The 27,687-nt window shown below is 35.7% G+C and overlaps 1 long non-coding RNA gene across 1 annotated transcript; it reads left to right on the top strand.

Annotated features, from left to right (window-relative positions):
* Positions 1–1,076: 1,076 nt before the first annotated feature.
* LOC136033031 (uncharacterized) lies at positions 1,077–27,687 on the top strand. The gene is made up of 3 exons (XR_010618839.1): positions 1,077–2,277; positions 16,708–16,804; positions 27,207–27,687. It is a non-coding gene; the product is annotated as an uncharacterized LOC136033031 (long non-coding RNA).

The following is a 27,687-nucleotide window of genomic DNA, read 5'->3' as shown; positions in this document are numbered from 1 at the left end:
AAAGCCTCCTTCGATTGGAAATTGAAAGGGCTAGTGCCCTTTTCATTGGTAGAAGTAATTGAAGGGCAATTGACGCCCATCAATTCCTAAAACACAACAAATCAAAATTTTGAGATAGACATTTTGTTCGGCGTCGTTGAAAGGTTTGAAAATTATGTCTTTGACAATCCCCATACCTTCTCAAGACTAGAACATAATTTACACTTTAGTGAAAAAATGGTTGTGGATTGTCAGTTTAGTATACATATACTGATATTTATTCCTTAAAGTTTTTTTTTTTTATTGATTAAAGGTTAAAAAAGTACAAACATTTTAGACTTAATTAAGAATCAACTTTTAAGAGTCAAAAGTGAATAGGGGGATGTCAGCCCCCCCCCCAGAAGCTAATCATTCTCAAAAATGTATCTGATCAAAATTTTAAGAGATCCATTTTATTCAGCATTGTTGAAAGGTCCAGTATTGGGGATGTCAACCTCCCCACAGTCCTCAGGACAAGGGCTGTCAGTTAGGCAATTCGTTCATTGTTTACACATTGTATATGTTATTGAGAAAGGTATGCAAGTTTAAACTTTACTTTACAAAAAGGCGAAGGGTATTCAGGTGAGTCTTTCAGAGAATGTTGAGGGGAATGTTAAACAAAAGCAAAACAAGTTATGTGTATACGGTCTGTCAAAAGGGTATAACACAGGAATAACTGAGTATATTAATTTGGAAAATTCAGGAAATGATAAGGAAGGCGATCAAAAAGGCAAAATTTGAATGCTGTCAATACTACTACAACTACCACCGCTACTACTACCACACTACTTCATTTACAGGATTAAGGAGAAATTTGAACTAAATCAGAAGACGCTATGTGCATACACATTGTCAAAATAGCGTATCTCAATAGTTGATTTGGGTAGTGAACTGATACTTTCAGAGAATACTTAAAGAGGAAAATCATGTCATCAAAAGGCAATATGTGCCTACTACTACAGAATACGACTGTTACTGCTACATTTATTACTACTACTACTACTTCTATTGCAACTAAGAGCAATGAGAAAAATTTCAAGAAGTATATAAACATTCATGTTATCAAAAGGACATATCAGCAATGGCTAATTGTATTAACTTGAAACTTCCAGGACTTGATGAGAAGGATGTTCAACTGACCGAAAGGCAAAAGGTTAATACTACTGCTGCTAGCAGTACTACCGCTATTCAATACCATTGCTAGTAATATTAACACTACTACTCTGACTGCTATTTAAAATTATGCCAATGGGCATGAAGGAGAAGTTTTCAAGAATTTTTGAGGGAGACTATGAACTGAATCAGGACAGGCCCTCTGTATGCAGGTTGTCAAAAGAGTGTAACAGCAATATCTTAGGAACTGTTAGGCGTGTAAAGTTGAAGTTAACAGGGCTTGTTGTGAGGGATGTTGAACTAACCAAAAGAAAATATTTGCATTCTAATACTGAAAAGATATAAAATATTATTTTTGTTCCATGAAAAGACTATTTCAATAAAAAAAAACTAACAGAAATTAAGTTAAAGAACTTATTCCACGAAACACGTTTTCCAAAGAAAAGTAAAGAACTCCATTAAACCAAGAATGAGCAGAAATAATGTCAAATAATCTTCCAAGCGTGAAACTACCGCAAATCACGATCAAGTGATTGATAGTGATTAATAAATGAGAAATAAATGAAACTCAAAACGGGCAAAAATTAGCATAAGTAGGGCTGATAACCCCCCTGCCTTCTCAAGACCAGAACACAATTTCCGCTTTACTGAAAACAAAATACGTTTAAAATGTTTTCGCTTTTCTTACTTTCATAAAAAAATCATCAAAACTTTTAAGAAATAAATATCAGAATATGTTAACTAAACTAACGATGCACGGTAATTTTTTTTTTTTTGTTATTTTTTTCAGTAAAGTGCAAATTGTGCTCTGGTCTTGAGAAGGCTGCAGTCATTCAAAGGGCACGAGGAACTGGACACTTTGAGCTTTTAGAAGCTGAAGTTCCACAGCAACTATCAACAAAGAAAATCGGAGAAAAAGTCCCAGGATTCAAAACACGAACACCCTTGAAATTTTAAGGCTCCCTCATATTTCAAAATCCACCATCACCAGTGAAATTGCATGACACGTCTACTGCAACGAAATTTCTATGAACTGCTGATCTGGAAAGCAACTGTTTACGTAAGCTACTGTGGAACCATCTACCAAAATTTGAATTAACTCACTATATCTGGATATTCTGCGGAGCAAAAATTGGGAAAAAATAGGTAAGAATATATAATAAGATAAGAAAATAGTAGCCAAGGGTAGATGATTGTTTTCCGAACCAACTTTCCTTTAAGATTTTATGGAAAATGCTTGATCTATGTAAATGGAATTTTATGGAATCAACTCAAACATTTACTTACTGAAAGTTCCAAGAGCTTCATTCACCTAGATCAAGTACTCTTTTCTTAAATATTAACGAAAATCTGTCCGGCAAGTGGTAGTCTTCACTATACAGCTTTGTTGGAAAAAAGATTGTCACCTCTAGAGTAATTCACCCTATCAAATCAAGCACTTCTTCTTAGAAATTCCATCTTCTGCTTACATATCCCTATGTCTGCCAATTCAAGGACATTTCCATGCTTCTAATGGCTAAACCACGCTTTGTCCCTAGGAACTTATCATACTTTTGCAAAATAGTGAGACTCGCGTGTTATGCGAGACTGGTGACCAGACTTGAAATCCTGTAAATAATCATCAGCCGTTTTCGGTGGATAATAATGAAATCGTAAAAAAAGGAGATTACAATTAAAAATTACACTAAGTGGCATTAAAAAAACTAACATCAGTAATTGTCTTACCAAAATATCAGACAGGTTTTCTTTTTTCTTTAATTGTAAAGTAAAATATAGACTGTGAAGATTATCCTGATTTGACATTTTGATGTTGCGTGTTTACTAGTTCTTTTCATTTCTGAAAACTGTCAATCTTTTCCATTGTTATCAGTGATTAGTACCGTAATATCCTCGCATTTGAGAATCCATCTCACGAAATGCTATTTTGTATTTTCTAGTTTCTATGACAACTCTGTTTTTCTGATCCGATATTTTATCAATGTGTCTTCCTCTGAATCAAACGAAATGTTTTTATGCCATCGAAAACAATACACATCATTAAATGGCATATAATACAGAAAACTAGGGGGCGTTTGAAATTTACAATTGGAAAGCAACGGGGGAAATGCAGAGGCTGCTTTGGTATGGTCAGGTTTTTATTGGAGAAGGGGGGGGGTATTCTATTACCAACAGTATTTTGAACGGAGATTATTTAATAAGAAATAATATTTGCATCTAATATGAATGTAAGTTTCTGGGGAACTGGGATTGGGACCTTCAAACTACTCGCTGGCTACGTTACTGAGAACTGGAGTGTCGACTAATTTATTTATTTGTAGAACCTCGTTTCAGTTTCTGTTTGGGGGAGGTAAGAAAATAATTGTCTTTGGAAATTCTCTCTAATAAGATTAAGACAATTTTTAGGAAATTTCTAGCATTTTAAAGCATGTCCAAGTCAAACTTTAATTACAATTTGGGGAAGGACCAAAGTTATGCACCGCTAATGTGCCAATAATGTGTTCACCGAGTGATAATAACTGATCAGTCAGAGTAAAGATAGAAAGTTGGAGTAGAGGATTGGAAGTGTGCATGATTGTTGGTTTTTCTATCGGAATGAAGCCATTCTAACCTCCATCCTGTAGACGCCATGTATAAGCAGTTATCTTAATCCACCGTGTTATTAAATAAATAATTTCATGATTTATTTGTTGCAGCTGTTAGTATGCATAGGCTACCGAGGTCAAATATATAAAAAAAAGTTCTGTTTTGTTGTCTTAAACAGACTAGACGTCACGAATCAATACAACTAGATTTGTTTCTAAAATTATTTGTTTCCGCTGAGGTTCCCTTGGCCCTGGCTACAGGATCTCTGCTTTTCAAGTGTGTCAGTGAAAAAAATCCCTGCTTTCCTCTTTGATAATTATTAATGAAGAGTCAAAAACATAATACTAATAGACACTACTTGGGAGCAAAATAGTGTTGACAAAGGCTTTCCAAACTTTTTTTCTAACATCTCAATAAGGCGCTTCTTCAGTACAATTTAGGCGTTAAAATTGAAGGAGAAGTTTGATTATTCCTAAATATTGCGTTTTCCTGACGAACTGCTTTTTTGAAATTAAATCCTTCATACAGCCAACATTTGTCCGCAGCCGTAACTATTAAGTGGCTTAGGAATTTTCCGTCTTTAAGTGGTATTCCTGTTTCATGAGCTTTCTTGAACAAAAGGGACCCGGGAAAAACTACAAAATATCATAACAATATGCAAGCCAGGATTTACCAATAGGCCCACTTGGCCGACTCAAGAGAAGGGGAGGCTGATTCAAGAGATGTCGTAAGTTGACATGATAGACACTTTCGCCCGAAAAAAAGCAAGGAGGCTCAATTGGCTTTGAAGATATATAGTCATATTTACAAAATAATATATACAGCGTACACGTATTTGTGTTTCTGTCTACCAATGGATTGAACTTATTTCCAAAACCTTGCTGGTATATTTAATTTACTTAATACCCCCAATGCACAAATATTCGATTCCCAAGTTACTAACATAAATGATGCTATATTACGATAAAATAAAAATCGTCATCATAAATATTAGTTTCTTAGGGAAAATTGACCCTCCCTCCTATGGCATGATTACGGAGCAACAAAAATGCTTGGGTCTGGAAGTGTCAAAGCTTTAAATCTGGCCTTGGCAATATGACACTGCCAAGACTTTGGGTGGGAATTTAAGGACGCCAAAGATGGAATCTGTCAAGGTTTTTTTTTCTACTAAGCGCTGTGATCTATGATTCTTTGTTTTTGGAACACTTATTTTTTGTAAGATTTAGGGTTCTACTCCTCTATAAGGGACAGAAAGGTTATAAAATCAATGTTTGTGTCTACCCCAAATAAAAACGTTCATCAAAGTTGAATACACGGACGCTAAAATGTTTTTTTTTTGCGAGCTCTTTGCGCTTTCTATTCTCTGCCACCAGCAAAAGTTTATTCCAACTCTCTTTTCAGGCAAACTCTGTGTTTGGAGGTGTACTTATCTAAACTGCTTCTTTGTTGCAGAGTTTTGCCACCTTATTATAAGGTGGCAAATTTGCCACCTTATTATATTACCATTTCTTATTATATCTTGTACTCTTTACCTGCACTCGTTTTGCAAGACTTTTTTTATTTATTTATTTAGCAATTGTTTTATTTATCATTTGCTATTTTCTGGTTTGCTGCCATGGGCCACTGGCTTTTTCTGCCATAAATATCATAAAATGTGTACTTGTAGGTTTTGAGTACAACCTTGATGACTTTCGATTGCCAATTCAAGATTATTTAAAGGACTTCCCTAAATAATTCCAAAACAGTCTCGGTTTGGAAGAGGAACATCATCTTTATTTAAGAGCTAAAGTGGGATAGGAAGAAGTTATACCTGGGAGAGAACGAACCCAACAGGCCCTTCAATCATACAGACTGCTATTCATCGCAGGACTCTCTTTGACAGGACATAACATATCCACTGTTTGTTAGATATGTAGCCTACTTAATTTGTTTTGACTTTGGACCTTCATATTGCAATATATGCCTCCTATTGCAACATAAATACAGATTTTGGTAAAAAAAAGTACCATTTGTGTTTTTTTTTATAATTATAATATTAGCCTTGAATCATCAGGCTCAAGGACCTCTTCAGTTCCAATTTTGAATGTTGAAGAATATGTAGACTATATGGTATAAGTTCTTATCGTAATCTTAAGATATATGACGATTAAAATTTAATCATTTATGTACCTTTTCTGATGAATCTCTGATGGGTCACGGGTCAAAGTTTTACAACATGTCTATATGTGTGATACTTAGAGGGATAGTCCAAGGATGGAATGGGCTTCAATTTTGGCCCTCCGCATGTATTTTAAATCCATGCTTGGTTTTGACCTCATCAAGATGTAGCTTGTAAATAATTTTTGAAATATACACTTAGCTTGTTTAGATTTTGACGCCTATGTAGTACAATTAGCCTCTGATTTTTATCAGCAAGCTCGGAAAGTACTAAATGCCAACTTAAGTAAAAAAATTGAAGATGTTACGAGTTACAGGGGTTACAGGTTCAAAGAACTCATTTAGTTCTCTTCAGTTATAAAGATTGAAAATATTCGTGCGACTTTTATCTCAGAAAAGTGTAATACCTTTCAATTGAAATATATCGATGAAGCTGCCTGTGTTTTACACGGTTATTTACATAATTCTACATCGTGTATTCGGGGCTGCACTCGTCATGTCGCCTTTCGAAGCTCATTTTTGGATCTTTTAGCCTTCTAATTGAAGTCAGTCTATCTTAAAAATTTGAATCAATTATAACTCTAAATTTGCAGTCAAGGCATATTTGCGAGATAAGACATCGCATAAGTCATTCCCTACCAACGTATGGCCATCGTTTCTTTAAGGTTATGCCTAGGGGTAGTGATTTCAATTCAAGAAAATTAGGGGAGGGGGATTTTTAAAAATCTAGGGAGAGCATCCAATGGATGAAGTGCCACTTCCTGTAACCTTCTCCTTCTCCCCCAACTGACGCCACTGATAGGGGGCAATGGAGGTACTGCTCTTTATTAAGTCAAAACTGTAGCGTTGACTATGATTGTTGTTTCTTTTTGTTAGGTTATGAAAGAATAATTTTACAGTTTCTGGGTATCGATACGGGGTTTTCGGGACAAATGATCTATAAATTAGCTGAAGAATACCAATCATTGAATTTGGTATTAAAGTATAGCACATGTTTCTCTTTCAGTTTATTGGCTTTACACTTATTATACTTTTTATAATTATATTTACACGTTACACAGTTATTATAATTATTATTATTATTATTATACGCAAGGTTCAGCATTGTCTATTTTTGGGAGACCCTCCTTTCTGAGTAGCCTGGACTGTGTTAACTATGTTTTTGTTTTGTGTTCACAAAGTTCAAGGCAAGCAAGATGGTGTGTTACCTTATGAACAATCTGGAAATGATTGTGCTATCTCACAAAACTAGTAATATTACACGCATGCAGTGCAACCAACTTGTTCTGGAGGTCTGTTCGGGTGTATGAAATTTCAACAGATATTATATGTGACCTCCCTTCTCTCCCCTTCCCCCTCTGAGAAGATATGCCATGACCTTTCCTTGGCTGGAAAATGATGATGATAGTGTTCTGAACAGCACTGCTATATAGAGTGCTTTGATTTTGAATAACTGTTAAGTTATTGATTCACTTTTCAAGGAGGCACACTCGTGCCTCTATAAAGAGGCGACACACGACAATGTTAAGCGATCTTCGGTTCCAGTGGTCGCAGACGGATGGGGAGGGATGCATTTCGTAGCCCGAGCTCCAACTAAGAAACCTGAAAAATTTCATCCCCCTCCAACTTTTTCTTCATGGGGAAAATCTGGCCGAAAGTTTCGACCTGTCAACCCAAGCCCCCCTTTAACGTTGTCCGATCGGGCTGAAATTCACAAGTTAAGGTCCCCTAGGGCCCAGGAGCTTATCCGCGAAATTTCAGCTTGATCCGATAACTCCTTCCCTGTTTTCCAGAAACCACGCATAGCCACTTAAAATTCATTTACTTTTTTTTTCGCTAGAAAAACGTACAGAAATAATATGAAAAAAACTTCGTTTTCTTAAAGAGTTAAAGAGGCTGCGTCCCAAAGTCGAACCTTAAAACGTACAGGACTTAGAAGAGGCAGTTGGGGGGCTGCCGCCCCCCAAACCCCCAGCTTTTAAAGACTCTTTTGTACAGGTTTTTTTTGGGGGGGGGACTTCATTGTTACTAATTACTAGTTTCGGCGCAATGGTTCTCCTGTCCTCTTGTGTTTAACATTTTTCGAAGTTATTCCATTATTCATTCATTTCAATTTTTTGTTAATTAAAAGAGGGCCTTTCCGAAGCCAAGAGCTGGGGGTTAGCAAAAAAACAAAAAACCTGTACAAAAGAGTCTTTAAAAGCTGGGGGTTTGGGGGGCGGCAGCCCCCCAACTGCCTCTTCTAATTCCTGTACGTTTTAAGGTTCGACTTTGGGACGCAGCCTCTTTAACTCTTTAAGAAAACGAAGTTTTTTTCATATTATTTTTTGAAAGGCACAGCAACAAACCAGTAATTATAACAGCCGTTGGCAACTTTAAATTTTGTATATTCCTCATAGAGACTATCACATTTTCTGCTAACGCAGAAATTCTATCTCTAAGCCCCCAAAAGAGTCACACAGATGCTATTTTAAACTCTCTCCCCTGAGTAATTAATCAATCATATTGCTATTTAAAATAACCAGCTCAAGATGTTTGGATGTCTAATGAGAAAGACTTTGACTTAAACGACAATACCGCTCCTACTGGTCCATATCCTTCCAAATCACGGTTTGGGAGCACCCTTTTAATCTTACGGTTGGCCAAAGGAAAAGGACAAAGATTTTATCTTTTTTTTAAAATATTCACAAAATGATAGATCTGAATTAGTGTCCAAAAGACGTGGGAGTAATCCAAATGAAGCTATTGGTGCTGTCCGAAGAAGGTTGAGATCAACTGATATGATAGATTAAAAGACAAGTATTTTTTTTACCTACAAATCTGGTACTAGGCTAGGGAGTAATACAACGAAACAGAACAGCAGTGAAACAAGTTTAAAATTTTGGAGAGAACAAAGGGGGTCATGTCTCCCATAAAATTCAAAAAAGTGTGTACCAAAAATTACAGAATTTACAAAAAAATTAGTATAGAGACAGATTTTTCTCCAGTCCTGATTTCTGTGTAGCTTTGTTCTCTTCCCCCACCTCAGAGACAGTTAAATTACGCCACTATGATGAAATAAGCTCAAGACGTAACACACGGGCATAATACCTATCTTACTGGCTATGCTAACCCTTACGCATAATAAGAGTAATTTGGGAAAGCTAATAATTAAAAGGAAAGATATGTGCTATCCTCGAATACCAAACTCAATTATTACTGGTCTCCAACTAACTTATTGATAGTTTATCCTAAAAACTTCGTATCTACGTTCAGAAACTTTGTAAGTATCCTTTCATAACTAAAATACGAAGAAGCACTCAATCAACATAATACTTTTTATCTAGTAAAGAGCAATGCCACTTGCACCTCCCCTAATGCGTTATTTTATAGAAAAAATGTCATAAGAATTTTGGAAATGACTTGTGCAATCGCTTACAGTGGATATATGGCTCGAGTAAAAATTTAGTTATAATCGGCTCAAAATTTCAAGATAGACTGACGGGTTAAAAGGTCTCAAAATGATTTTCAAGAGGCAATATGATAAGTGCAGCCCCAAGTAAGTGATGAATGATTATGCAAATAGCCCGTATAAAATAGAGGGTTTATGGGTAACATTAAACTTAAGAAACTTTACATGTTTTAAATCAGTGTGAAAATCTAATTATTTTGATGTATCTATTTGCTATCAAAATTCTGTTTTTTAGAATTTCGGTTACTATTGAGCTGAGTCAGTCCTTACCTGCACTTCGTTACCACAAACTGTTTGATAAGATCCAAAAATGAGCTTCGACAGAGGATATGATAAGTCCAGCCCCGAATTCACGATGAACATTATGCAATTAACCCATGTAAAATAGGCTTCATGAACAGATTTTAATAGAGAGATGGACTTATAACAGTTTGTTGAAATCAAAATCATACAAATATTTTCAATCTGTATAATTGAAGGACACATTGTAAGGTCCTTTGACCTGTAGTCTCAATAACTCCCCACATCCTCAATCTTTTCATTCAAATTAGAATTATTATTTTTTGAGGTTACTGATAAAAATCTGAGGCAGGTTGTGCAACATAGTTATCTCAAGATAGTCACAAGTGTTAGTTGTAGTCATAAGAAGTAGTAGTAGTCTCAAGTATTGGTAGTTGTATTGTCAGCAAGTAGTAGCAGTCACAAGTATTAGTAGTAGTCCCAAGCAGCAGTAGTAGTCATAAGTACTAATAGTAATCGCATTTACTACTAGTAGTAGCAAGTTGTAGTAGTAGCGCCGAGTAGTAGTAGTAGTAGTAGTAATAGTAGTTGCAAGTACCAGTAGTAGTCGTAAGTACTAATAGTAGTAGTCCCAAGTAGTAGCAGTAGTCGCAAGTGGTATTATTAACATGTAGTATCATTATGTAGTAGCACTATGCCAATCGTGTTTTTTGATTAGTTCAATACACCCCTCAACATACCGTAAACATTTTGACTTCTTACCTTCAGCTGTTCCAGAGTTATTGCTGATGCGACGTTTTAAAACCTTCAAGCACATAGTGTGTTTTGATTTAGTTTAATATCTGCCTTTCCCTGAAAGTTTCACCCCAATAGCCTTAGCATTTTTAGAAACCCAGGATCAAACCTACCCATTTTTACCAATAACCATATTTAAACAATGGGCAACTTGAATGCCCTTGTGCTACGGGCTGTGGGCGGTCATATTATCCCAGGAGGCATAGTTATTTGACTTTTCGACAATTTCGAACTAAACAGCTACCTTAAAAATTTTGGTTGGATGTGCTGAAGGGGATAGCTAAAAAGGTTGTGGAAGGGGAGCTGATTACATTCAAAATCACTTTTGACTTTTAAAAGAGGACTAAACTTTCAATTTCCAGTCGAGCGAGCCCCTTCAGTGTTTTCAGGGCTCTGGAAAAAAATGACACATTGAATGCTTTTGGCTCTTTATTATAGGTAACCCTAGAGCGTTGCTTATGATGGAGGGAGATATTATCACACCATATAACTTATTTATCAGTTTACGAGGGTTACCGAGATTCGTAAGCTGGGACCGCGAAAGTAGTGATGCCCGTTTGCTTTTGAGCAGGCCCAAAGCCACTACTCTTTTTTTCCTTGAATGATTTGAAATTACCAAGAAGTTTAACGGGCAAGGTGCAGGTGCATGTTATGTAATAAGGAATGTTTTCTAAAAGATTCAAATTATTATTTTTATTTTTGTCGCAAGCAGCAAGCATCTATTGCATGTTATGTAATAGGGAATGTTTCTAAAAGATGCATGTAGTAATGACTTTAAAAATGTCTTTAAAGACGTTTCAAGACATTCCAAGATGTTTTTAACACATTTTCTTCAAGAAATTTTTTAAGATGTTTTTCTTCAAGACCTTTTTCAAGACATTTCAAGAAGATTTTTAGGACATTTTTCTTTAAGACCTTTTTCAAGACGTTTCAAGACATTTCAAGGTGCTTTTAAGATATTCTTCTTCAAGATGTTTTTCCAGACTTTTTTAAAACATTTTTTTCTCAAGACGTTTCAAGAAATTCAAAGACGTTTTTTTAAACATTTTTATTAAAGGCGCTTTTTCAAGACGTTTCAAGACATTCCAAGACGTTTTTAAGACATTTTCTTTCAAGAAGTTTTTCAGGATTCCTTTTGGTCGTTATGCAACAGGGAATGTTTACTTATGTTGAGGATTACGCAGTCTCGCGTGACATACTCCATTTCTGGGGCCCCTGGGAAATCCCTTCCTATAACTGAGGTGGACACACATAATAGCGATACACACTTGGGTGTTACTTAATACTTTAAGAGATTTTTTCCTTCAAGGCCTTTTTCTTTGAGATTTCTTTTTCTTTCAATGTATTTTCCTTTATTTCTCATGATATTAAAACAGATTTTTGTCCCTATTAAAGAAATTTTTAGAGCTTTTAATGAAAATGCCCGTTTTTTTTTACTGAGTGTCAAAAAAATCCAAAAAATTCTTTTAACACCTCCCACCCTAATTTTAAGCTGTAGGACATTTTAATTCAAGGCAATTCACGACACCGTGGCAAACTATGGATGACGCACAGCACTCTCTGGCAAGCATATTTACAAATATAGCATTTTTGGACATTTTTCTGCAGAATGACTTGTATACAATAGAATCGATCGTTTGAACCTAATGAAAAATCCCTTATAGATTTTCTTCTGATGACTCCTGGCAATTTACGCCAGCGTGGCACAATATACTTGCCTATTGTCTCAATCTGGCGCAAATTATTACATCTGAGGGTCTTTCAAACTTTTCCCCACTAAGTACCTTTATAAACTAAAAATGACCATTGTTTTTATTTGAACAGCGGAAACCTGCCATTTTATTGTTAGATTGCGATGTTCCATGGCAATCCCAGCTTATAACCCCCAAGGGCTGGCACACGGAACCCTCTGGCAACCATTATCACATATATGGCATTTTTTTGGCCATTGTCTTTAAAAAATATCCGTTTACACTAAAATCAATCATTTAAACTTAATGAAAAATCTCCAATAACATTTCTTCTGATGACTCCTGGCAATTGAGGCCAGCGTGGTACAATCTACCAGCCTTATGATACCCTCTGATGTACATTATCACGCCTAAGGGTTTTTCAACCATTTTTTCGACAAATTAACTTGATAAACTAAAAATTACCATTATTTTTATTTGAACAGCAGAAACTTGCCATTTCATTACTAGATTGCGATGTTCCATGGTTCCCATGATGTTCCGTATTTTTATTTGAACAGTGGAAACTTGCCATTTCATTGTTAGATTGCGATGTTCCATGGCGATTCCCAGCCCATGACACTCAATGACAGTACACTGCACCCTATGGCAATCATTATCACACATATGGCATTTTTTGAACATTTTCCTCCACAAATGTTCATTTACACTAGAATCGATTGTTAATCCCCAATAACGTTTCTTCTGATGACTCCTGGAAATTGGCACCAGCATGGCACAATCTAACAGCCCGGTGACAGCCTCTGGTATACATTATCAAACCTAAGGGTTTTTCTCATTAGAATAACACTATAAACCAAGAATGACCATTGTTTTTATTTGAACAGCGAAAACTTGCCCATTCATTGTTAGATTGTGAAACCTATGGTAAATATCGGTCTATATAACTCAATGGCTGACACACAGCACTCTCTAGCAAGTTTTATTACACATAATACATTTTCAGGCATATTCTATCAAAAATATCCGTTTACACTAGAATTGACTGTTTAATCTTAATGAATAATTACCATTAGCGTTTCTTCTGATGACTTCTGGCAATTCCCAGCCTATGACGCTCAATGGCTGACACGCGGCATCCTCTGGCAACAATTGTCACACGTTATGTATGACCCCAAAATGGAAAATGTGACAACTCAAGAAATAAAATAATGAAGTATTTTAAGATCTGAATTCAAAGCATTCATTTAATGATAATATTTCACATTCCATTATTTCAACGAAAATATTTTATTGCATTCCTTTCTTAGGTTTTTATTATTCGTAGGGACCGCTAACGAGGTTAGGTTAGCCAAACCTGACCTATACATGATATGTTGGGTTAAATTAAGTTAGATGGCATGCCATATAACCTAACTTAACCTTACCTACCACGTTTAGGTTAGGTTAGGTTAAGCTAACCTACTATCATGTAAAAAAAAGGCTGAGTTCTTAAAAACAGTGCAAGTTGGTATGAAATACCTATAAGAATCGTATTGTTTTGTAGCTGTTAAAACTAGTCGGTTGCAGGTACCCAGGGTGTGACACGTTAGTTGCAGGCACCTGAGTCAGTTATACGTGGTTTGCAGGTACCCATGTGTGGAATGTGGTACTTTTAGTGGTCAAGGACTATTTTCCTATGTTTTCAACAAGTTTATATCAATCTCTAAGAAAACATCTCTAAAAATTCTCAAATGGGGACTATTTTCCTATGTTTTGAAAAAGTCTACATCATTTTCTAGAAAAAAATCACTTAAAATTCTCTAAGAAGGACTATTTTTTGATGTTTTGAACAAGTTTATAATGTTTTCTAAGAAAACACATCGAAAAATTCTCTAAGAAAGACCAATGCTTAGAACAATTTCCAATGCTTAGAACTATTTCCAATGCTTAGAACAATTTTGTATCGTTCTTTATGAAAACATCTCTAGAAATTCTCTAAGAAGGACCATTTTCCTATATTTTGAGCAACTTTATTGCATTATCTTAGAAAACATATCTAAAAATTATCCCAGAAGGACTATTTTCTCGTCATTCTGAACAAGTTTATATAGTTTTTTGGAAAGATATCTATAAAAATTATCTAGTGAGGATTATCTTCCTGTGTTTTGAACAAGTTCATTTTCTAAGAAAACATCTCTAGGAATTCTCCGAAAAGGACTATTTTCCTAAGTTTTTAACTAGTTTATATTTTTCTCTTAGAAAATATCTATAAACATCCTCTAAGAAGGAGTATTTTTCTATGTTTTGAACAAGTTTGTATCATTCTTTAAGAAAACATCTCTAAAAATTCTATAAAAAAGACTATTATCCTGTGTTTTCAACAAGTTTTAACTTCTCTAAGAAAATATCTCTAAAAATTCTCTAAAAGGGACTTTTTTCCTATGTTTTGAGCAAGTTTATTTCATTCTCTAAGAGAAATTTTTTTAAATATTCTTTAAGAAGAACTTTTCCTATATTCTCAACAAGTTTGTATCATTCTCTAAGAAAAGATCTCTAAAAATTCTCTCAGAAGGACTATTCTTCTATATTGGAATAAATATGTATCATTCTCTAAACATTTTCTAAGAAGGACTATTTTCAAATGATTTGAACAAATTTATATCATTTTCTAAAAATATCTCTAAAAATTCTCTAAAGAGGACTATTTTTCCATTTTTGAATTAGTTCATATAATTCTCTAAGAAAACATCTCTAAAATTCTCTAAGAAGGATTATTTTCCTTTGTTTTGAATTAGTTTATATCATTCTCTAGGAAAACATGTCTAAACATTTTCTAAGAAGGACTATTATTCTATGTTTTGAAAAGTTTAAAACATTTTCTAAGAAAATATCTAAAAAAATTACCTACGAAGGACTATTTTCGTATGTTTTGAACAAGTTTATATCATTCTCCTAGAAAACATCTCTAAAAATTCTGTAATAAAAGCTATTTCTCTATGTTTTGAACATGTTTAGACCATTCTCTAAGAAAACATCTCTAAATATTCTCTTAGGATTATTTTCATGTCTTTAGAACAATTTTGTATCATTCTCTAGGAAAACATCTTTAAAATTCCTTTCAATGCAGCTAATCTCTCTCTTAATTTGGTAAAAAGAAAACTGCTAAACCATCTTAGACTCTAGTAAACTCCCTAATGTAAACAGAAATTTTTGGTGGAAAATTCCCAAAAAATGTCATCTGTTTAAAAATGCTTGCCAAAGGGTGCCGTATGTCAGGCATTGGGCGTCACCGTTCGGGAATTGTCACGGTACATCACAATCTAACAGTGAATTGGCAAGTTTCCGATGTTCAAATAAAAACAATGGTCATTTTTAGTTCATAAGGTTATTTTTGTGGGAAAAACCCTTAGGTCTAATAATATGCGCCAGGGGATATTATCGGCTGGTAGATTGTGCCATTTTGGCCTCAATTGCCAGGAGTCATCAGAAGAAGCATTATTGGGGATTTATCCTTAAGTTTGAACGATCGATTCTAGTGTAAACGGATAATTTTGGAGGAATATATCCCAAAAATGCCAAATATGTGATAATGGTTGGCTTAGGAAGCCGTGTGTCAGCCATTGAGTGTTATTGGGCTGGGAATCACCATAGAACATTGCAATGTAACAATGAAATTGAATTTTCCGCTATTCAAATAACAAAAAATGCTCATTTTTAGTTTATAAAGTTATTTTTATGGGGGAAATGTTGAAAAATCCTTAGGTGTGATAATGTGCAACAGAGGGTTTCATCGGGCTGGTACATTTTGCCACGCTGACCTAAATTAAAATGAGTCATCAGAAGAAGCGCAATTGGGGTTTCTCCTTCAAATTTAAATGATCGATTCAAGTGTAAACGGATATTTTTATAGGAAAATGTTGAAAAACCCTTAGATATGATAATGCACTCCATGGGCTGGTAGACTGTGCCACGCTGGCTTCAATTGCCAGGAGCCATCGGAAGAAATATTATGATTGCCAGAGGGTGCCGTTTGTCAGCCATTGTGTGTCATGGGATGGAAATCACCGAGGAACTTCGCAATCTAACAATGAAATGGAAAGTTTCCGCTGTTCAAATAGCACAATGGTCATTTTTAGTTTATTAAGTTGTTTTGTGCAAAAGAAGGTTGAAAAACCTTTAGGTGTTATAATGTGCACCAGAGGGTGTTATGGGGCTGGTAGATTGTGCCAAGCTGGCCAAAATTGCCAAGAGTCATCAGAAGAAACGTTACTGGGGATTTTTCATTTAGTTTAAATGATTGATTCTAGTGTAAAAGGATATTCTTGGAGGAAAACGACCGAAAAATATCGTATGTGTATTAATTGTTTCCAGAGGGTGACGTGTGTCATCTATTGACTGTCACAGGCTGGGAATTGCCATGGAACATCGTAATCTAACAATGAAATGGCAAAATTCCGTTATTTAAATAAAACAATGGCCATTTTTACTCTATAAAGTTATATCGTGGAGAAATGTTTGAAAACTCTTAGGTGTGATAATTTGCGTCAGATGGTGCCACTAGGTGAGTATATTGTGTCACTCTGGCGTGAATTGCCAGGAGTCATCAGAAGAAATTTTATTTGGGATTATTCACTAAGTTTAAGCAATCGATTCTATTGCAAACGAATATTTTTGCAGGAAAAATGCTATATGTGTAATAATGATTGTCAGAGATTGCTGAGCGTCATCCAGAGTTTACCACGGTGGCTTAAATTGCCTACAGATTAACGTTCAGGTAGGAGTTGTTAAACGAATTTTTCGGTGGAGGAGGACTGAAATCTAACACTCAATCAAAGAAACAGGGCATTTTCATTAGAAGCTCTCAAAAATATCTTTTAATAAGGGTTAAACTTACTATGCGAAATAGGAAGAAGAATATTATTCAAATATGCCCATGTCAACCGTGAATGTATAGTCTTAGCTCAAACAACTGAGATATGTTCATTAAAACATCTCAGTAATAACTCTTACTATGGCTAAAATTTACCTTTAATAAACACCCTACCCCTACCGCCTGGAATTGGTTGCTAGGACTCCTGCCTTTCTTTAATGCACATTTGTGTTTTGCTTATATTTTATCCTATATCAGCTTTTTTCCCGTTTTGTATTGTTGGTGTTGTCATACCTAATATCCCCTAAAACATAGTTTCTGGACCGTTCTACTATGCTGAACAAAAAGGCTGTCTCAAAATTTTGACTGGATGTGTTTGGAATATGAATGGCCTTGAGAGAAGGGCTACCTGCACTTTAATCTCTTGTTACTCTTAAAAGGGGCACCAGAAAATCGCGCTGTAATTAGGTTACAAGGGGGGCGACTTCCCCCTCCACATATCTAGAAAAAAATATTTCCAACAAGTAAGAAAAAATTAAGAGCCCAATGTGACAAGGGCGCCAATAAGCAACATCTTGGGAGGGGCAATGTGACAAAGGTGCCAATGATTGGTCAAATTGACCAACTTGTTCTAAAAAAAGAGTAAAAAATATATAAAAAAACGAGGAAAGGGTGCTAGAAAAATCTTAAGGGGCCCGGGGTCCGCCCAACCCCCCTGGACTGGTCAGTGGATTTGAGCATTCTAGATGAAAATTTTAGCAAAATGAATGAATTTTTGGAGGTTTTGAGTGTTAATGGTAAAATAATAGGTCCGGAAACTAATGAAATTAAGACAAAGTCACTAAGATTGGAAGTAAACGAAGGTGAAGAGATGATACTGGGCAAAGAGAAGATCGATCAAATGGACCACTTCCCCTACATAGGCAGTATTATTAGTAAAGACAGCGGGTTGAGTGAAACAACTACAGAAGAGAGAATAATGAGGACTTTTTTCCCAAGACTGTGAACCAACAAAACTTATCTGAATATTTCAGCCCTATATCTAAGGGCCGACTTCAGCAAAGAAAATAATAAACAATAAAACACTTACGATAAAAGCTCTCGGTTAAAAATCCATTTTTTTTTTAAATAGCCTTGCCATCATTACATCTTAACGAAAAGTTCAGCCAAGACTGTGTGATAAAAGCTAACATTTTATAAGCTAAAAAGGTTCATTCATTTCACTAACTGTATTTATTAAAAATTGGAATAATTTCTTGCGAAATTTGCCTTCTCTGCAGCTAATCTTGTAGTTCTTTTGGGATTGGGCTTGTTTTTATTCGTTCCTATTTTTGTTTTATTTTGAATTAGATCATTTTCTATAATTAATTTTGCACTTCCAGTTTCGAGATTTATATTACAAACAGGTAAGGGGCCTTCCTATGGAAGCACCTCTATCAGGCCTACTCGCAAATATTTTAGGTAGTGAACTTGTCTTCTTATTCTTCCAAGCTTTGTTCAACTATGAAAAAAATACCATAAGCTTTGGCTATTCTACATTTAACCTTTTCACCCCACCTAAGTAACAACGAAGACCACACTGCCTTTCCATAATACAGCCACAGAAGAGAGAATAATGAGGACTTTTTTTCCAAGACAGTGAACCAACAAAACCTATTTGAATATTTCGACCCTATATCTAAGGGCCGTCTTCAGCAAAGAAAATAATAAACAATAAAGCACTTACAATAAAAGTTCTCGGTTAAAAATCCATATTTTTTTTTTAAATAGCCTTGCCATCATTACATCTTAACGAAAAGTTCAGGCAAGACTGTGTGATAAAAGCTAACATTTTACAAGCTAAAAAGGCTCATTCATTTAACTAACTGTATTTATTAAAAATTAGAATAATTTCTTGCGAAATTTGCCTTCTCTGCACCTAATCTTGTAGTTCTTTTGGGATTGGGCTTGTTTTTATTCGTTCCTATTTTTGTTTTATTTTGAGTTAGATCATTTTCTATAATTAATTTTGCACTTCCAGTTTCGAGATTTATATTACAAACAGGTAAGGGGCCTTCCTATGGGAGCACCTCTATCAGGCCTACTCGCAAATATTTTCATCGAAAATCTTGAAAAATGGGCCCTGGATTCGTATTCTCTTAATTATGTGTTTTTGGGACGTTTCATGGACGACGTAATTTCAGTTTGGAATTATTGCGAAAGTGAACTTAAAGGTTTTCTAGAACATTTAAATACTTACGATAGAAACCTGCAATTCACTCTGGAGACCGAAACAGATGGAAAAATACCTTTTTTTAGATGTACTGATAATACGCAGTGTGAATAAACTTGATTTTACGGTTTACAGAAAACTTACGCATAATAATAGATACCTTCACTTCAAATCTAACCATCCTCCACAGGTTAAAGGAGGTGTGGTAATATCTCTTGTGGATAGAGTACTTAATGTCTGTTCAGAGCCGTATATTAAAAAAGAGTTAAATTTTATTACAGACATACTTTTTGGCAACGGGTACCCAATTTCTCTCATAAATACTGTTATTGTTCAAAGATTGAAGATGCATTCTTCTAAAGCCTTAAATCCCACACCAGTAAACGATTCGAATAAACACACAAGCACGATTTACCTACCTTATATTCCGAAAATTACTTCAAAACTGAAAAAAAGTTTGTTTAAAAAACAATTTACGTGTTGTATTCACAAGTAATTTAAGTATAATGAATCTTCTCAATTCTGGTAAGGATAAAACCCCAGTTACTCGTCTAAGAGGGGTGTATCAAATACCATGTAGTTGTGGAAATTATTACATTGGTCGAACCTACCAAAGTCTATGAACAAGATTACAGCAACACAAAGAAAGTACTGAAAAAGCATTAAAATCTAAAAATAACTCTATATCTTTCGATTCAGCTTTAAGTAATCATATTTTTTAAAATGTTCTATTTGACGAAACCATTCTAATTAGCAATGACCTGGGAATCAAAGAAACTGTCCGCGAGGCAATCGAAATCAAACGAAACTTAAATAATAATACATCCCTAAATAGAGACTCGGGTGAATACACACTCAACCCTATGTACACAAAATTAATTATAGAAAGTAATTTAATTCAAAATAAAACAAAAATAGGAATGAATAAAAACAAGCCCAATCCCAAAAGAACTACAAGATTAGCTGCAGAGAAGGCAAAAAAATTTTTTGCAGTCAGATCTTCTTTTAGTTTGGGAGTTGTTTAATTCTAAATGGCTTGATTTGGATTGGCTGGCTTTGGTACAGTGCCATGAGAGATTACTCAACAGATTTCGTGAGGTATTAGCTCAATTGAACTTTATTGAAGGCAATTATGTTTACTATGAGTTGGGCCTTTCATTAGTGAGTGTACAAGCTATTGAGTAATCACATGCTAAGCCACCCATCAGTAAATCTAAGCGAAATAAGTTGGTTTCTTTTACAGCTAATGAGGATCGGCTCAAATACAAAACGTGTTCGGAATAAGAAGTCAGAATTTCGCAAGAATGGTCACACGAAAGGACATGGCGCCCTATTATAAATTGTATTATCAACCAAAGCTGCAGATCAAAGGATAATGGATTTGAACTCCTTTATTTGTCAATGAGATGATTGCTACTAATTTTGCTTGAAACCAATTTTTGCTTGAATTAAATTATCCAACGTGTATACATCATTGGTAGCACAGAAGTGCTGCCTAGGTAAAGAGCGATGTGGGCACAATGAATTATTATTTTTTTTTTTTTTTGTTTAGACCAGGGCACTTGGTATCAAAGAAGTTGTCGTAAAAACTACGGAAAAGTCTCTATCGATTGAAAATTGAAAGGGCTAGTGCCCTTTTTAATAGTCAAAAGTGATTGGAAGACAACTAGCCCCCCTTCCACGCCCAACATTTCCCCAAACACATCCAATCAAAATTTTGAGATAACCATTTTGTTGAACATAGTTGAAAGATCCAGAAATAATCGTTGAGGATGCCCCATAGCCCCTGGACAATAGTTCTAAGTTATGCCCTGGGGGCATATAAGGTATATATAGAAAGGGTGATCGTATTTACCCTTGTTAATCAAAAGTTTTAGTGCCCTTTTTGAGATTCAGAGTGATCGGAGGGAGGATACCCCGCCCCCAGACACATCTCGCATTTTTCGAAATTCATCTGATTGAAATTTTGGGATGGCCATTTTTTGTCTTAGAAACTTCAAAAACAGCTCATTCGACTTGAAATTGAAGGGGCCAGTCCCCTTTTTAATAGTAGAAAGTGATTGGAGGGCAAGTAGCTTCCCTACCACGCCCACAACTTTCCCAAACACAATCAATCAAAATTTTGAGAAAGTCATTTTGTTCAATGTAATTGAAAGGGCCAGAAACTATGTCTTTGACGATGATAACCCCCTCCCCGTACAGACCTCAGGGCGAGGGTTGTAAGATATGCCCTGAGGGCATATACGGTATATATAAAAAGGGCGCACCTTATAAACTTTGGGGGGGGGGGCTTGTTGGATTCGTAATTAGAAGTTCTAGTGCCCTTTTTAAGATTCAGAGTGATTAGAGGGTGAATACCCTCTGATCACCCTCTTCAGAGGGTGAAACACATCAAATCAAAATTTGGAAATAGCCATTGTGTTCAACGTAATGGAAAAGTCCGTAATAGAAAGGGTAACCGCATAAACTTCGGATGGGGCTCATTGGATTGATTGTCAGAAGTTCTGCTGTCCTTTTTAAGATTCAGAGTGATCGGAGGGTGGATAAGCCCCCTCCCCCAAACCTCGTATTTTCCGTAATACAACTGATGGAAAGTTTGAGATGGCCATTTGTTGTCGTAGAAACTTCGAAAAAGGCTTATCCGATCGGAAACTGAAAGGGCTAGTGCCTTTTTATTAGTTAAAAGTAATTGGAGGGCAACAAGCCCCTCCATGGCCATCAATCCTCAAAGCGCATCTAACCAAATTTTGAGATAGCCATTTAGTTTAGTGACAACCCACATTTCTTCTGAAGACCAGAACGTAATTTGCACTTTACCGAAAAAAAAATGGCTGTGAATTGTCCGTTTAGTATATTCATATACTAATATATATTCCTTAAAGCTTCAAGAATTTTTTAAGTTATTAATGTTGAAAAAGTCAAAACATTTTAAACTTTTCTTTTATTTGAATCATACAATAAATAACCGAGTCAAAATCAAAACGAGCAAAAATTAACATAAGTAGGGCTAAGAACCCCAAGCCTTCTCAAGACCAGAATATAATTTGAACTTTACTGAAACAAATACATTTAAGATGTTGATATAAATTATGACGTTGGAGATATATATGTTTTACTGGATATATGAAGGGGGAAGTCGTCCCCCTTGTACTCTAATTACAGCGCGAGTGTCTGGTGCCCTTTTTAAGAACAAGAGAAAGGGCAGGTAGCCCTTCTCTCAAGCCCATTCATATTCCAAACATATCCAGTCAAATTTTTAGACAGCCATTTTGTTCAGCATAGTAGAACGGTACAGAAACTATGTTTCAAGGGATATTAAGTATGACAACACCAACAATTATGCAATTGTCCCAAAATGCTTAAAAAAAATGTTGCTTTAAAATAAATCAAAGGCATTGTGTTTATGGTTGCCAATAAGACATTTCAGCAATATATCAAGAACGACTGGGGGTATGAAGTTTAGACTTTTGGGGATACTACTATTACTACTTCTGCTCTTATAATTTAAATAAATAAAAAGACTTTAAGTGTATCCAGGTTGTCAAAGAGCATAGATAGAATCTTTTGGAAATGAAATTTTATTTTTCAGGTCAACTTCAGAAGCTGTAAGGTTAAATTAAAAAATACAGTTGGTGTCAGTATTAAAAATTGTTGAAAAAGTTCCTCCAGCATACAAATAGCAACCCATATTATCCATTCTTGTAGAAGAAAACTGAAAAGATATACAATATCATTTTTCCATGAAAAAGACTATGTCAATAAAAAATGAACAGAAATTAGTTTGAAAAACTTTTTCAGCAAGACAAGTTTTTTCAAAGAAAAGTAAATAGCTCCATTAAGCCAAGAATGATCAAAAATAAAGTCAAATTATCTTCTAAGCGTAAAACCACCACAAATCACCATCAATAAATAAATGAAACTCAAAACGAAGAATTTGTATATTAAACTGACAATCCAAGATTCTTATTAGTTCTTTTTAATAGAGTGTAAATTTTGTTCTGATCTGATCTTATAGGGGTTGTGAGCCCAATCCTTTTAATTTTCTCGTTTTGAGTTTGACTAGGTTATCTATTACTAGGTTAGTCTAGGTTATCTTAAACTTTATCAATGAAAATAAAAAGAAAAGAAAAAACAACTCAAATAAAGTTCTCAAATTTGGAAAACCTCATTTTTCACGGGGAGGGGGGTCCAGGCGGTATTTTCCACTGAGGGGAGGAAGGTTCCAGACAGTATTTTCCATGAGTGTATTTTTTGCGGGGAGGGGGGACGAGGGTAAGCGCCTAGAGCCCAACCACTACTCATATCAATTTTCATTCATCCTGTATACACCCTTTAGGCTAATATTTGGTCCACTGATCTATTAAAATAATCTTTTCGCGTTACACGTCAATACAAGCAAAATAATAAAATTTCGATAACTACAAAATGGGACGTCGTACAACCAAATTTGTTCCTCAGCTTGTTACCGCATAGAATCAATGAATGTTGTTTCAACATTATTCGTATGCTCTCCAGGTCTCTTGAGCCTTCGGGTTTAGAATTACGGACATAGCGCTTTGTTTTAGGAAAGCTTCTACCCGATTTTGACAGCATACTCCAATTCAAAATACCCCTGTAATCGCTCTAGATACTGTGTTGATTTGCGTAACCAATCTTTCTTTCCCTTTAAAAACAGGAGTTTGTATTTGGAACCCAAGTGACACTAACTGATACCTCAAATCGATCCTGCCAGTCTTCGGTTTACAATAACATATATAATGAGATTAGTCGTCTTACGATCATGAGAATACCGTGTTAACTCATGGGCCGTTTTGTGACCAAATAACGTATTGATTATAACTAGACTGTCGTATCGTATCTAGAAAGTTGCAGCAGTCTATAACCGTTACTATTTTCTTTTCCTCCATCAGAATTACCTAGGATAGGATACCATCATTCCTATTCTTGCAACCAGCATTTTAAATTAGCACAATCATTAGCACCTCACTAACCTAAACAAAGCATAGCAGATTCCTCATTTATCAAGATCCATACTCCCTGCCTATACACGCCATCCTTCCTGCCGGAATTGATAAATTCTATATCACCATATTTTATGTTTCCTACCCCTGGGATATGAGTTTCTGGAACTCTTAATAAGAACAGCTCAAAGGTTCTGAATTCATTTGTCAAAATGTCAATACGATAGTTGTTTTTTTTAAATTTCGTAACACTCCAAATTGCAATTTTCATATTATCTAAGTCATTGAAAATCGAAACCATTATGGTCTCAGGAAAAGCAATGGCCCCAGAACCAGTGCAGGCCGGGGACTATCACATCTTCTCAAGTCTCTATGAAGTACTCAAGCTGGCTTAGAACTGAACAGCAAGAAGTTCCTCCAGTGTAAGTGGAGGCTTTTTGTAATCCTAGGTCCATCTCGGTCACAACCTGGTTTTCTACACTTGTCGATGCTCTTCCATCCACAATAGTCGACATCCCACAGAAGAAATTTCAATCCTGTTATTCCCAATTCATTGTATATTCAGGTTTGAACATATTGCGCAACTATTGGGATGTGACCCATAATAGGTAAATTAGCTAGGAAGAGCTTTTCCTGCCGAAAAAGGCCACCAAAACAAACAAACCTAGGGAAATTATACATCTATCAGAATCCAGTCCAAATACTGTATCATTTACTATGCTATAATTTCATCGAGTGGCGCCACTCTTCGAGGATAACCTGTGGCGCTGTTTGCAGTTCTGGCTGCATAAACTCGTGAAAGTTCCATCCTTACACCACTATGAGGCCTCACAAGCAGGATTTCCCCTTCGGGAATAGGAACGGGGGAAGGAGCTCATGACGGAACGAAGATCCCAAACCATATCACAGCCTTGGAACAGCTCCAACCTTCTATACCCAGCCTGTCCACGTCGGGGCATTTGTCAGAGCTATTGTTCTATATTATACTTTATTACCACTATACTATACTACATAAATTCAATGACCGTGCTGTATAATTTTTTTCTCTTTTTTTCTTGCGTTAGTGGAAATATGATGAACCCAGATATCAGGTCTTAAGTCACGAGTAAGTACTGAGATTATAAGCGGAATGAAAATGCGGGTTATTCTTCTTTTTTAAGTAAAATCTTGCTTCTCTCTTAACATTATTTTATATTGTCTCTCTAATGAGATAATGGTTCTGCTTTTTTCTGTTATAAATACCATATTTTTCTATTGATTTATGTCCTTAATATCATGTTTCCACTACAAGTCCCTTGTCAAGAAAAAGAAAGCATGAAGAATTGCATCTCATTTAAAACAGTCTATTGTTTCCTCTTGCACTATCATAGAGGACCAGACATATATTCTGTTGTGTGTCAAGCTTTTCCATAAAAAAATGATTGGAATATGTGATTAAATTTATTTTAAAATAATTGACATATTATTTCAATTGGGTACTTTAAAAAGTAAATTAAGAGCTACCGCTGCAACCATGATAATCTAGTAGTAGGTGCTGTTGCCTTTCCAAATTCATACGTCATCGCACGCCACTAGATCTGCCACCAGTGCCAGCGCATAAAAAAGTAGCAGTCCCTTTTTTAAGTCCCTTTTTACAGTATCTTTTATAAGTAGTACAATGTATCGAATCTTGGTTTAAACTAAGATGATGATTGCTTTGTAAGATTATGCTTCGACTTTGTCCTCTTTTTTCGTTTTTTTCCTATACCACCTTTTTCAGTTTATTGCAAGAAATGAGAAGGGCTTAATGTCTACGATTTATACGAAAAGTGAGGATCTGATGATGGATTGATGAATATGACATAACACTTACGGAAAGCTGCATATAGTTTTATGATGGGGCCATTAAGAAGGATTGTCGCCTGTCCTTGAGCCAGAGCCAACATTGTGTGAGCTGAAGTGTAGGTTTATAGTTTATGCTGTTGAGGACTATCTGAAGTGGTTTGATTTCTTCAGGTTGTGTTTTTAGTTTTCGAGTGGAAAGCTCTGTTTTTGCAGGCTTTTGTTCTTCCTTTGCTATTAAAAGCTGATCGGAGACAAAACAAATATTGGCCTATTTTGCGGGGGATCAATAAAAAATTGTTTTCAGCCGTTTTTGTCTTCTTTGAGGTCTAGTGGCGTAATTTCGTCAAAATCCTGGGGGGGGGGGCAAAGTTGCAGCTAATTTAAAGTAAGTGAAAATGACAGTGACAACTGATAAATGAGCCGTATAGTACCATAAAGGTAAAGATATCCTAAAGAAAACCTACCCGTTTCTGTGGATGCTTGAATTGTGCAGGCTTATCTTAGTGTTGACACGATTTTTGAAGAAACTAAACTTCACATAGGGGGGACTGGAATATGGGGGGAAAACCGAGGGCTGAGAGGGGCAGCTGCTCCCCCTGCCCCATAGAAAATTACGTCCCTTTTGGATTCCCATTGTCCTGTTTACATATCCTGCTAGTTTTTACCAACGGTAGAAAAAAATTTTTTTGCCCAGTTTCAGGTGTCACATATCGATACAGAGAAGCATCAAAATGCTTTGTCTTCATTGAGATTTACCTAGTACTGCCCACATCTTTTTGGGTCCCATTTATTCCAACACTTTTTTTTACATTAGACTATTCTTGGCCCAGGGACTTGTGGCATTGAGTTTCAAACCTCTGAGGGATAGCATGTTTTTTTTTACCCACTTCTAAGCCTCATAGCACTCCTTCCCTCAAACCACAATGCGTGACATCCTAACTCTCTTTTACCTTCTTTAGTCCTTCTAAAGAGTATTTTGGCTCTTTTCGAGCCTTACTTTCATAAGGGGACCATTCCCTCAAACTAAATTTGTCACGTTTCCCTTTTTTCGCGAATTTCATTCGCAAGTTAGAGGGATTTTTGGCTTGGGGTATTCTTTTAGTTACTGGTCTTGACATTTTGGGACTTTTGGAGTTTTGTATTTGTGAATTGTCTTCCACTAGAAAAATTAAAAAGGGTCTATGAAAGAAAAGTTTGGTCTCAGATATAGAATAATCTTGCCCTAGAAGTGATTTAGCAGTTCACAATGTGGCCCACAGTCTTGCTGATTGCCAGGAACTTTCTCATTTAACAAGTATTTCCTTTTTAGGACGATACCTTTGAGTTCCCGGGGATCCTGCAGACAACTGGATGACGACAATTGTTAAAGTTTGTGATCTGTTAATGAAGTGGTGAAGGAAGAAAGAATAGCAGCTTTAGTGTTTTTTTTTTTGGGGGGGTGTATTGTATTAAGGGCCCTTTTCTGGGTCTTCAACATTCTCCCCCATACCGATAAAAAATGAGCTTGTCTTTTTCCAGGGCACTGATAGTTTAGCACTTAACACTTTCTTCACTATAAAACCTATCTGTAAACAATCGACAATTTGTATAATTATTGGTCATTGCCCAAAAGCCAGGAGCTTTGTGTCTTGGTACCCCTAGCGCCATATTTATCGGACCTTTCATTGATATGTTAATTTATTAATTATTTATTATGAAAAAATAAATATCCCCAAATTTTGGTCTGATACCATGGCGGGTGGGGGTTCAGGGGGCTGGGAATTAAAAAAGACAACATGTGAAGGCAAAAG

This window comes from Artemia franciscana, chromosome 11 (genome assembly GCF_032884065.1).
Source record: "Artemia franciscana chromosome 11, ASM3288406v1, whole genome shotgun sequence".
Taxonomy (NCBI): Eukaryota; Metazoa; Arthropoda; class Branchiopoda; order Anostraca; family Artemiidae; genus Artemia; species Artemia franciscana.
This window is presented reverse-complemented; position numbering and strand designations above follow the sequence as displayed.